The sequence below is a fragment of the Anser anser genome (assembly GCF_964211835.1).
Source record: "Anser anser genome assembly, chromosome: 1".
Lineage (NCBI taxonomy): Eukaryota > Metazoa > Chordata > Aves > Anseriformes > Anatidae > Anser > Anser anser.
In genome coordinates, this window is record NC_139720.1 from 124,113,667 (window position 1) to 124,125,322 (window position 11,656).

General features: G+C 35.1%; 1 protein-coding gene across 5 annotated transcripts in view; it reads right to left on the reverse strand.

The window, feature by feature from the left end:
• The window catches only part of IL1RAPL1 (interleukin 1 receptor accessory protein like 1), a 777,496-nt gene that overhangs the window by 232,586 nt on the left and 533,254 nt on the right, over positions 1 to 11,656 (reverse strand). The gene's annotated exons all lie outside the window — the stretch shown is intronic.

The window sequence follows — 11,656 nt, forward strand, 5'->3', positions numbered from 1 at the left end:
GCTTGATTACTGCAGCTCTGTACACCTAGGTATGAATGCACCCATCTAGAAGAAAAGCCATGATACGACGGAAAAGGCATCTGCTTAGCAACCATGAGAACACATTATCTCTCCATCCGCATGCTTTCTCCCAGATGAATTCAGAGATCAGCTCAATCTATCTATTCTGATATCTAAAGCCATATGTGGTAGCTGCCTTTCCTATGGAAATCATCTCTCCTCTCGTAACCTTCTTCTTCGTGCCCCCAAAATAATGAAACTGTTGACCCACATGAAGCCCCATAAGTGCAGGAGGAAACCTTTATATTTCAGGTGGAGCAGAGTACGACATTTCTGTCACTAAGATGCAAGAAGGACACTGAATATCACAACTTCCAGCAGTAAATATTCAATATTTCCAAAATGCATCTGTTCTTTCAAAATATTTACACGGAGCAAAACCCAGCCTTATCCTCCAATACAGAAAAGATGAAACAATGAACTAGAAAAGCTAATTTACTAGAGTAGATATATTTCTTCTAAAAATTCAGACAGCATAATTTGCTATATTATAATCTGGCCTCTTGGATAATATAGGCTAGGAGACTTCATTGTATTTGTTGCCATTTGAAATAAAATGTATCTTCTGCACCTAGAAAAAAAATCAAATCCTCATTTAAATGGTGTAAATATATATGGATATGTATAAAGCTTTAATTACTATTCGTTCCAGTGCAAAATTCAAATACAAATTACAGGAATTCAATTTTTGATAGAGTCAAATTCACTTTATTCCCCATGCTACTGTTTTTACATAAAACATTCTCAGCCAATTAAGAGAAGTATTCAAAAGTGATTATTTGGTAAAATCAATTTTGTATATGCTAGAATTCTAATTTACACTTTTCCTGAACTGGAGATTTAGAAGGCATGTAGAAACTAAGCTAGTTGCAAAATAAATTTACTTATTTATTAGATAGAAAACATTTATTAATGACGTGACAATATAATGACAGATTTATAATGAGGCACAATAAGCAAATCTGAAAGCATTTTAGTTTTAAAAAATCAAGGTCAGCAAAGTTCCCTTTTAATTCTTATTCATGCTCTGCCATATGCATGCTAAATAAAAAGTCTGAGCTTATATTTCTCAATGATCTTTTAACCTTACTTTTTTGAAGTATTACAGTATTGAGAATAAAAGCCAATCTTTCTTCTTCTTTTTTTAAATGTTATTATTATATTTTTAATATAAATATAGTATGTGGAAGAGTTCAATCTAAGTATACTAGATTAAATATATGAATAGTGGGCAAAGTGAACCTGCTTACTGATTTTCAGTTTGAGGCTTTAAACCTGTGGAAACAGTATTCAAGAAAAGAATTCTTACAACCTTAATATCTTTATTTATACAGATTCTGTTTTCTTGTCCTACAAAGACATTAACCATAAACACAAATGGACCATGTTATTAATGATTTGCTGAAGTTGTTTTTCATTATATTACCCATGTTTTCATTTTGAGGAGTTTCATGAGTCATTAAGTCAGCCAACAGTGCACACAAAACAGAATGCCAAGTAAGAGAAAATTATTTAAAAGAGATATTGGTTTGCTAATAACAGGAACAACAAAAGAAATTATTAAATTACTATAAATGTTAGCTTTTATTACTTGATCGTATCTTTATACTGACTATTAAATCCTTTCCTATGCACTGTATAGTCACTTATCCATGCCAACAAAGGAAGCTGTATTTCTGATCATTGGCTCATTTTACAATCCACTTTGTACTAAACTGTACTCACTTTTTACAGGAAAGGGTTTTAATACCAATATAGAAATATTGTGCAAACAAACTTGAGAATATTTGTATATGAATCCTTAGAAAATTAATTCATATAACATGCTTCAATCTAAGTATTAACATTTTGATGTATTAAAGACTATAAATACAAACTGTTTAGATAAATGTAAAACCTGGGTGCTGGCAGTGTAATTATCTTTTGCAATCAATTTTTAGTTTCAAATTAGTTTCATTTGAGATAAGTAGTACAACTTGTAATAATTTTAATTTCCATGCAGAATTTTGGAAGAAAAAGGCAAGAGCAAAAATGCATAACAATATAAGGATCAATTTCTGTTGTCATAATTGTAGTGATTATTTCTTTTATTACTATTTTTAGCAATATTTGGCATTACAAATATTGGCACTAGTAGGCAAATGTAAGAAACCAGTATTTAAAATATAAATGGAAATAAATAGCATCTAGGTATTCAGAAGGATCCATTCATAAAACTGTGTTAGTGCAAAATACCCATCTCTCAAAATAGTGTTATGTACAATTATTTGAGGGTCCTTTCAACATTTCCTGAAGGAGATGTTAAAAACTTATTGTGATGTTATAGGTTTTTTTTTAGTTATTATTTTTATGCAATTCACATAAGTCATTATTGTCTACTAAAAGATTAAAAATAAAAATAAAAATAAAAATAAATAATAAAAATAAAAATAAAAATAAAAATAAAAATAAAAATAAAAATAAAAATAAAAATAAAAATAAAAATAAAAATAAAAATAAAAATAAAATAATCAGACTTGGCAAGGATATCATAATGTAGTAATATAAGACAGATCACTCCTAGTAGTAGTTTAGGGAGTTTAGTAGTTTAGTAGCACAGAGATAAGCATAATAAGTGCTTGGGCAAAACTTCAATAGATAAGACCACAGAGATACTCAGCAAAGAGTAAAATTGTTGTTATATGTAAAGACGCATAAATTCTTACTAATGCAGTGTGGAAGAAGTGGGTGTTAAATAGATGCACCTATGTAAATTAGCTTAGGGAAAACATTCTGTATGCAGGGGATGACACAGAAGAAAGCATTTTGTATTTCTAGACGGATGCTGTGCCTGGAATTCAGAAAGTGGGATAAATGATATTGTGAGATAAACTAAGTGCATTTTCAAGTGCTTCCAATAAAATCTCAATAATAACAAAAAGATAGATAAATAAAGCATTAGACATAACTATAATGTGGGGCAGACAATTGCTGTTAAAGTGGATCCATTTACAATAGATTAATTTATGTTAAAATGGTAAATGGAGGGGTTTGCATAGATCATAGCTTTTTTAAATCGACTTTTTTTTTTTTTTAGAAAAATCTTGATTTCTCCGGCTGTGATTTCTTAATTAGCTGGTACTTATCTGAGATATAACCTAATACTTAATAACCACTTTCAGCCTAAGTAGTGTGGTCTAACTTTTGACAGATTAATAACATCAATCAGAATCTTAGAGACTACAGACAAGTTTACCAATATATTTACATGGTTATGAAAAAGTGGATATGTAGTTTATGTATGTTGAATGAAAATAACAGAAACAGTCCTTATATCTGTACTACAGCAAGTAGTACAGATGGATAGAAGAGCTGTCAAACAAAACAGCTGGAGCTGAGGACCTGACATTCATATATAGTCATTTCAGGGTTTTGCTTTGTGTGGTTGGATGCCCTTTTAAAATCACAAACAAATCCTTCAGATTAGCCGTATTCTGACTGATTATTAGTCATTAGATTGAACGACTACATCTGTAGTGCAGATATGTGTAATGCAAGAAGAGAACTGCTGACTGTTGCTTGAAAGTCTTTTTGTAAATTCAAAGATCCGCAGGCATTTCGTTTAATCTTTGCTCTTCCTCATCACTATAACATTTATCACACAGTATCACAGTATCACAGTATCACAGATTTCTAGGTTGGAAGAGACCTCAAGATCATCGAGTCCAACCTCCGACCTAACACTAAGTACTCCTCTAAACCATATCGCTAAGCTCTACATCTAAACGTCTTTTAAAGACCTCCAGGGATGGTGACTCCACCACCTCCCTGGGCAGCCCGTTCCAATGCTTAATAACCCTTTCGGTAAAGAAGTACTTCCTAACATCCAACCTAAAACTCCCCTGTCGCAACTTTTGCCCATTCCCCCTCGTCCTGTCACCAGGCACGTAGGAGAACAGACCAACCCCCACCTCTCTACAGCCTCCTTTAAGGTAACTGTAGAGAGCGATAAGGTCGCCCCTGAGCCTCCTCTTCTCCAGGCTGAACAACCCCAGCTCCCTCAGCCGCTCCTCGTAAGACTTGTTCTCCAGACCCCACACCAGTTTGGTCGTCCTTCTCTGGACTCTCTCAAGCACCTCCATGTCCTTCCTGTAGTGAGGGACCCAAAACTGAACACAGTACTCAAGGTGCGGCCTCACCAGAGCCGAGTACAGGGGCACAATCACTTCCCTAGACCTGCCGGCCACACTGCTTCTTATACAGGCCAGGATGCTGTTGGCCTTCTTGGCCACCTGGGCACACTGCTGGCTCATATTCAGCCGACTATCAACCAATACTCCCAGGTCCTTCTCGGCCAGGCAGCTTTCCACCCACTCATCTCCCAGCCTGTAGCTCTGCTTAGGGTTGTTGCGCCCCAGGTGCAGGACGCGGCACTTGGCCTTGTTGAACTTCATACAGTTGACCTCAGCCCATCGGTCCAGCCTATCCAGATCCTCCTGCAGAGCCTTTCTTCCCTCGAGCAGATCGACACACGCACTTAACTTGGTGTCATCTGCAAACTTACTGAGGGTGCACTGGATGCCCTCATCCAGATCATCGATAAAGATATTAAAGAGGACCGGCCCCAGCACTGAGCCCTGGGGGACACCACTAGTGACCAGCCTCCAACCAGATTTGACTCCATTCACCACAACTCTCTGGGCCCGGCTATCCAGCCAGTTTCTAACCCAGCGAAGCCTACGCCAGTCCAAGCCCCGAGCAGCCAGCTTCTTGAGGACAATGTTGTGGGGAACGGTGTCAAAAGCCTTACTGAGGTCAAGGTAAACCACATCCACAGCCTTTCCCTCATCCACCAAGCGCGTCACTTGGTCATAGAAGGAGATCAGGTTCGTCAAGCAGGACCTGCCTTTCATAAACCCATGCTGACTGGGCCTGATCGCCTGCTTGCCCTGCAAGTGCCGCGTGATGACCCTCAAGATAATCTGCTCCATGAGCTTCCCCGGCACTGAGGTCAAACTGACAGGCCTATAGTTCCCCGGGTCTGCCCTCCGGCCTATTCTTATAGATGGGCGTCACATTGGCTAGCCGCCAGTCAACTGGGACCTCCCCCGATAGCCAGGACTGCCGATAAATGATGGAAAGCGGCTCAGCCAGCTCCTCCGCCAGTTCGCTCAGTACCCTCGGGTGCATCCCATCCGGCCCCATCGACTTGCGCACATCCAAGCTCCGTAGCAGGTCGCCAACCATTTCCTCATGGATAGCGAAGGCCACATCCTGTTCCCCATCCCCTTCCACCAGCTCAGGGCACTGGGTATCCAGAGAGCAACCGGCATTGCCGCTAAAGACTGAGGCAAAGGCGGCATTAAGCACCTCAGCCTTTTCCTCATCCTTAGTAACTAGGTTTCCCCTCGCATCCAGTAAAGGATGGAGATTCTCCTTAGTCCTCCGTTTCGCGTTGATATATTTGTAAAAGGATTTTTTGTTGTCTTTAACGGCAGTAGCCAGATTGAGCTCATTTAAACTAAGTAGATAACATCAGAATTATTTTCTGGCTTGCTTGGACTAAGATATTTTAGATAAAAACTGAATATATGTGTATTTTCTGTTATGATTCTGTATGATTCCCCAGGCTTTAAGGTGACTGTGCTTGATACACTCATAGTGTAAAAAGACTGATGGCAATATATAGTGAAATGGAACTGATCACAGTGTCTTTACTGAGACATAAAAGAGTATTATGGTACTGTATGGTACAGTAATCTAAATATGGTAATCCATTATGGCATTTGCATTTACATGACACTTTTAGTTCAGTGATTATTCAGTAAATTATCAACTTGTGAATTTCTAATTTCTATTAAAAACAAAACAAAACAAACAAACAAAAAAAAACCACCAACAAGCAACCCATTTTACTATGAAATATTTTTGGCTAGCTTTACCTTTACTTATAGTTTGTTATGTATACTATGTAATAATATTGCAGGTATATATAGGTTGTTCTTTTTTCTATTTTTATTTTTCCAGACAAATTAACAAACTTAAGAGTTAATTTAAAAAAAAAAAAAAAAAAGAAAGAGAGAGAGAGAGAATATAAGCACATTTTTATAGAACAAAAAAGAGAATAAATAGGACTGGAACCAATTGTTTGTAAATTACTAACAGCTATTTAAATGTGAGCTGCAGACAGACAGTTAAAAATGAATAAAATAAATATCATTCTATAACACATGTGAAACATAGTTATGCAAAAAAATACACTCTTAATTATATTTGAACTGTAGTCCTTATTAATTAGAAAAAGATATTAATGTGCAAGTATAATGGAAAGTGTTTCTAACATAAAAGTTATATAAAATTGTGAATGCTAATACTTTTTATGCCAAAAATTTATTGAAATAGATAAAACAGTAATAACATTAATAATAAAACAAATGTGATAAGAAAACAAGCAGTGCAACCTTAAGGATCAAAAAATCTGTGTTTCAACAGACTAGACAATATTGATCTATGGAACCAGCTTTATTTAACATTATCTTGAAAATTTTACACCATATATTCATTATAGTGGTGATTTTTTGTTTGTTTGTTTGCTTGCTTTTTTTTTTTTTGGTGCACTACTGGATACAGCACACAGCAAAATAATAAGTAATACTGATTTAAAAGCCAGAACATAATAATTCAAATCACTTTCCCTCCCATCTTTTCAAATAAACTATTTTAAAAGTAGTGTCTAAATCTTCCCTGTATCTCATCAAAATCCCTTACACTTAACCAGCAGAGTTATTTTGAAGCTGATTTTCCACTGTGAATTTATATGTCTCTAATAGTCCATTTTGTTGGAAAGAAAGAGAAAGAAACTTATCAGATGTGATACTTTGAAATGGCACTGATTCATACAGTGAGCTCTGCACTAAAGGTGTGAAAGTTATAATGCATACATAACATTAGCTACCTGAAAATAAAGTTTTCTGAATACATTGGTAAAACTAACAGACCACTGCAAACAAATTTAAGAAAAGCCATCTCTGAGAAAAAAGGCAAAAGCTCAAATTTATAAGAGAAAACAACTGAAAGTATGCAAGATTTTTCTGTCCAACAGAATTCCCCCATTTTCCTTCCAACACATTTCCCTGGCAGCCATGTGTCCAGCTCCCATGAGATCTGTATTCCAAGAAAAAACTGCTCAGGGATTTTAACATTTAAAATACTTTTGCTTTAAATTCATCACAACATTCATGTTGAACTGGACAGGATCCAGTTGATTCAAAAAATCAACTGGCATTTGATTCAAAAAATCAACAGAAATAAACACATTAAATGAGAAAGATATATTTGAAAGCAGTATTTCAAAACAGTGAAACTTCTCCAAAATCTAATGAAAGAAGGTATTTGAGGCAGTGTTTCCTCTAACAGTATTTGTAAACTTCAAGTCATAATTTAATGATTGGCATTGGCTTAGTCCCTTAATATCACTATTGTCATTATCTGTCACTATTGTTATCACTACATATCACTAAAATATCACTATTGTAGATAAAATATTTCATATTATTTTATGGTTTGGGCCATAGCATAAAAAGGATTTATTTATTTATCTATTTATTTATTTATTTATTACTTCTGAACAGATATAATACGTAACAGGCCAAAATGCAAGTGTGAGTTGATCTTCTTATCTCATTACAAGTTTTGTTATTATAGAAATGACTGCTTATCACTTGTTCCAAATTGGATCTATTCAGCAAGTGATCAATTCTTATGTAAGCTTACTAGACAAGAAAAAGAGACATACTTTGTTGGCTAAGATACTTGGCTAAAAAAGAAACAGTTTCAGGGAATCACTGTTTTTTTAAAATTTATTTATAAGTATATTTTACTACTTAGGAAGAATAAGACACACCTACTCCAAAACAGCAAATACCTTGTGTTTACTCTAGGAAGCTTAAATTCAAATCCCTCACTTCAATTTCAAACATGCCTTTAGGCAATTTTTTTCAGGAAATCTTGGCCTGTCCCTGGGCTACCATACAGGGAGTACTGTTAAGAAGAAGTTAAACTTTTTCAGCCTTCCCCAGGTTTAATTTTCTAATCCTTTCCTGATATATGTCTAAGCTTCCAATCTGTGTTGAAGGAAGGCTCTACTCCTGGACTTTGCTCTTCATTCTTCCATGTCTATTTTTGAAAGAAAGCAGAGACTGTAATACTTTCATGACCTGACCATATTCTTGTGCTTCTGAAAAAGCTATTCTGTCTCCCATTAACCTTTCCTCTTCGAGTGCGGGTATTAAGCACTGAATTCGTTTCACTCTAACATATAGATCAGAAGATCTTCTCTGACAAAGGCAAGTCTTATAACCTTACTATTATTGTTATTACATTGGCCAACAATAAAATCAATAAAAAATGATCATGGAAAAGGTTCTAAAATAGCTGGATTTAAACAAATTTATACATATCATATTTATCTTTTGGAGGTGTATAGCCTATAACAAAGCAAAACTGCAAGGTTGGTAAAGTGCTGAGATTACAAATTGGTTATGTTTATAACTTATATTAAATGCATTTTGCAATTGCCCCTTGTAAACATCTACCATGCTGATTCATTGGTCTTCTTGTCTAACTTTTTTATCAGAAAACAAAACAAAACTAAACTAACAGACAAACAACAACAAACACTTCTCATCAGTCATACATTCTCTGAGGTATTTTCCAGAATAAATGTGTTCAGCTGAATAGGAATCTGCTAGAAGACCAGTGGACTGCAGATGGAGAAAAGGGAAATAAAGCAAGCTTGACTAAACTTCTTTGCTTACTCAGAATCTTGTTTCTTTTTGAGAAAGCTGATTGGAAAATAAGCACACACGTTAATCTCAACATATCAGTAATGTGAAGACAGTTACATCTTAAAGTATACTTACAGGAGCCTCCTGTAAAACATTTATTTATGGGTTTTTTTTTCATTTAAACTTTTCAAAAATATGTCTATGTAAAAAGTTAGTATTATAGACAGGATTGCATTTCAATCAGACCAAGTCAGCCAGAATTTTTCCATCTATCAACTGTATCAAATTGCATCTCATAAAGATGATGGTCAGCAGTCAGCTGCTAATGTTCATTCTCGGAGCTTTTATCAAAGATTAGACAGAAGGCAGTTGAGACTAGCTAACAGCTTGGTGCTTACCAAGTTCCTCACAGACCTGTGAGACAAAGGAAGACTATCCCATTCAAAGTACAGTTAAACTGTTTCCATACAGCTATGTGTATACTGCTATGCACTGCATATATGTTTGCACCATCATTGTGAATTCCTGTCATGTCAATCAAAATCTTTTACTCTCTTTCTGCTAATTGCCATCCTCCAAACTCATTTATTTTCTTTTTCCCACTTTTTCCTTACAACCAGTGATTAATGTTTACTACGTTTCTTTGTCCTGAAAATGTGGTTCAGATATGCTGTCTGCCACAAGAGCCTTCATAAAACTTGATCTTACCACTAATTGTTCTATCGCTTCTACAACCTCAGTCTTGAAGAAATCTGATTCACTGTCCTACTGTCCTTTTCTTGATTGGATATACTTTCCCAAACATCAGCTTTTCCTCTCCTTTCTCTATTCTCTTCAATGAGTATTAGTCCTTCACTCTCTATTCACATAGGGCATTTTCCTAGTAAAGTATTTTAGCTTTTCAGGTTTAAATGAGTTCTGCTGTAATTATATATATTAAATAATTAAATTTTTAACCTGTAATACAGGTCCATTCCCAAGCTACTTTTTTTTTTTTTTTTAATATTCCTTTTTTTTTTCCACTTTAGACAGTGAGTGTCACCGGATATTTTAATTATTTTATTTTTGTGTGGGGTTGAAAAAAAAAAAAAAGATAGACCACATGTCATTGTCACTCTCCTTAGTTTGTTTTGTTCCCCTCTATTTTTCATCCAGAGATGCAGAACATCTGCAAATGGGCTGCATGTTCAGGACTGGTCCAATGGCTCTTTACTAATACATTTTTTACTACAGCAATAGAAGCAGCAAACGCATTTTCCATAGATGACATCCAACTGAACAACTTTCCACTCCCCAGTCTAATGCCATTTCAGTAGGACTCTCAAGTATATTAGGAAGATCAGGCTTTTGTTTGTTCTTCTCTACCTGCCAGTCAGGGCTTTCAAATCATGGTCTGAATATCGCTTCCACCGATGAAAAGATGCGAGTCCTGGTTTTTTAAAGGTTACAGACTTAAAAAACCTGTATCCACGTACCACTCACTGCAATATCAAATTCCTATCTTGAAAAGGCATTTTTAACATTAGTGTGAGAGGTTTCCATATCTGGCTTTCCTGAGAAAAGAGCACAGTTCTATCACCACAGAAATGCTGGCTGCAAGGGATCTCAGGAGGTCACCTTGTCCAACTTGCTCAGAGCAAGACTCTTGCCAACTATTACCATCATTAGATCAGGTTGGCCACAGCCATTGCATATGGCTGCTATACATGGTTGTATAGTTGCATGAGGCACAGATGTTTCACAGAGACAGAGCAGGAAAAGAAAATTTAGTTATGATCTCAGGTACCCTTCTTGAAGGGCATCTTGATGTGTTGCTATTTTCTGAAATCTGGATTTAAAAAAATCACCTGTTAAGAGCTGAGGAAGAGGATACTTATGCACATCTGACTGATCTCTATCATTGCTTTCTGTGGAAGATATTATTAATGAATCAATTGGTATTTTCCTGAGTAGTTCATGAAACTTATAAAATCTGTCTCTTGGGGATGGAGGTTTTAGGCAAGAGGTATATCAAATGTAATACACAAATCTCCCAGTTTTCAGAAAACCTGAAAAAAAATGTTGATTGATTTCAAATGAATCCTTGCAACTTGCAGTTTGAAACTTAGTAAATTAAAAACATAAGGATATTCCTTAATCCTTATGCCTAAGGTAATAAATAAATAAAATGATTACTTTCTTTCAAATTGTTTTCACTACACATATAAATTAACTTTTATCCCCATCACAATTTGTTTTCACAGCTGGTCTTTTGACTTCTAGTTCTCAATTTGGCTCCTGAACAGAACACTCACTTCAGGTTTTGTATTTAATATTCAAGCCCCGTCCCCAACCCCTGCCAGAAATCGACTCTTGAAAACTAGGTTGGAGAGTATATAAAAGAGTGTTTGAATTGCTCATTAAAAGCCTTCTGTGTGATTTTTTTTAAGTACTAGGAAAACAGAAAGAAAGAAAGAAAAAAAAAAGACAGTCATACCCTCTTACATGAGCTTGTGGGTTCACTTATAAAAATAATTTTGCAATCTTTGCAAATTCAGTTTTCAGAAATGTTTGTCAAGTGTAATAGTATACAACGTAATAATAAAAAGGTTTCTTTGTAAGTACTTCATTTATATAACATCTTTCTTCTTCTAGATAGATTAATGTGGATAGACTAATGAGATACAAACCACAATATTTATTTTCATTTATGTATGTTCGTAAAGCAAAGAAAGAAATACAATAGATTTTCACTTTTTTATTATTATTTTTTATTTTTAAATTAGAGCCCACTTATCAATATTTATAAACAATTGTAACCTAGTAATAATCATTCTATAAAAGTCTGTTAT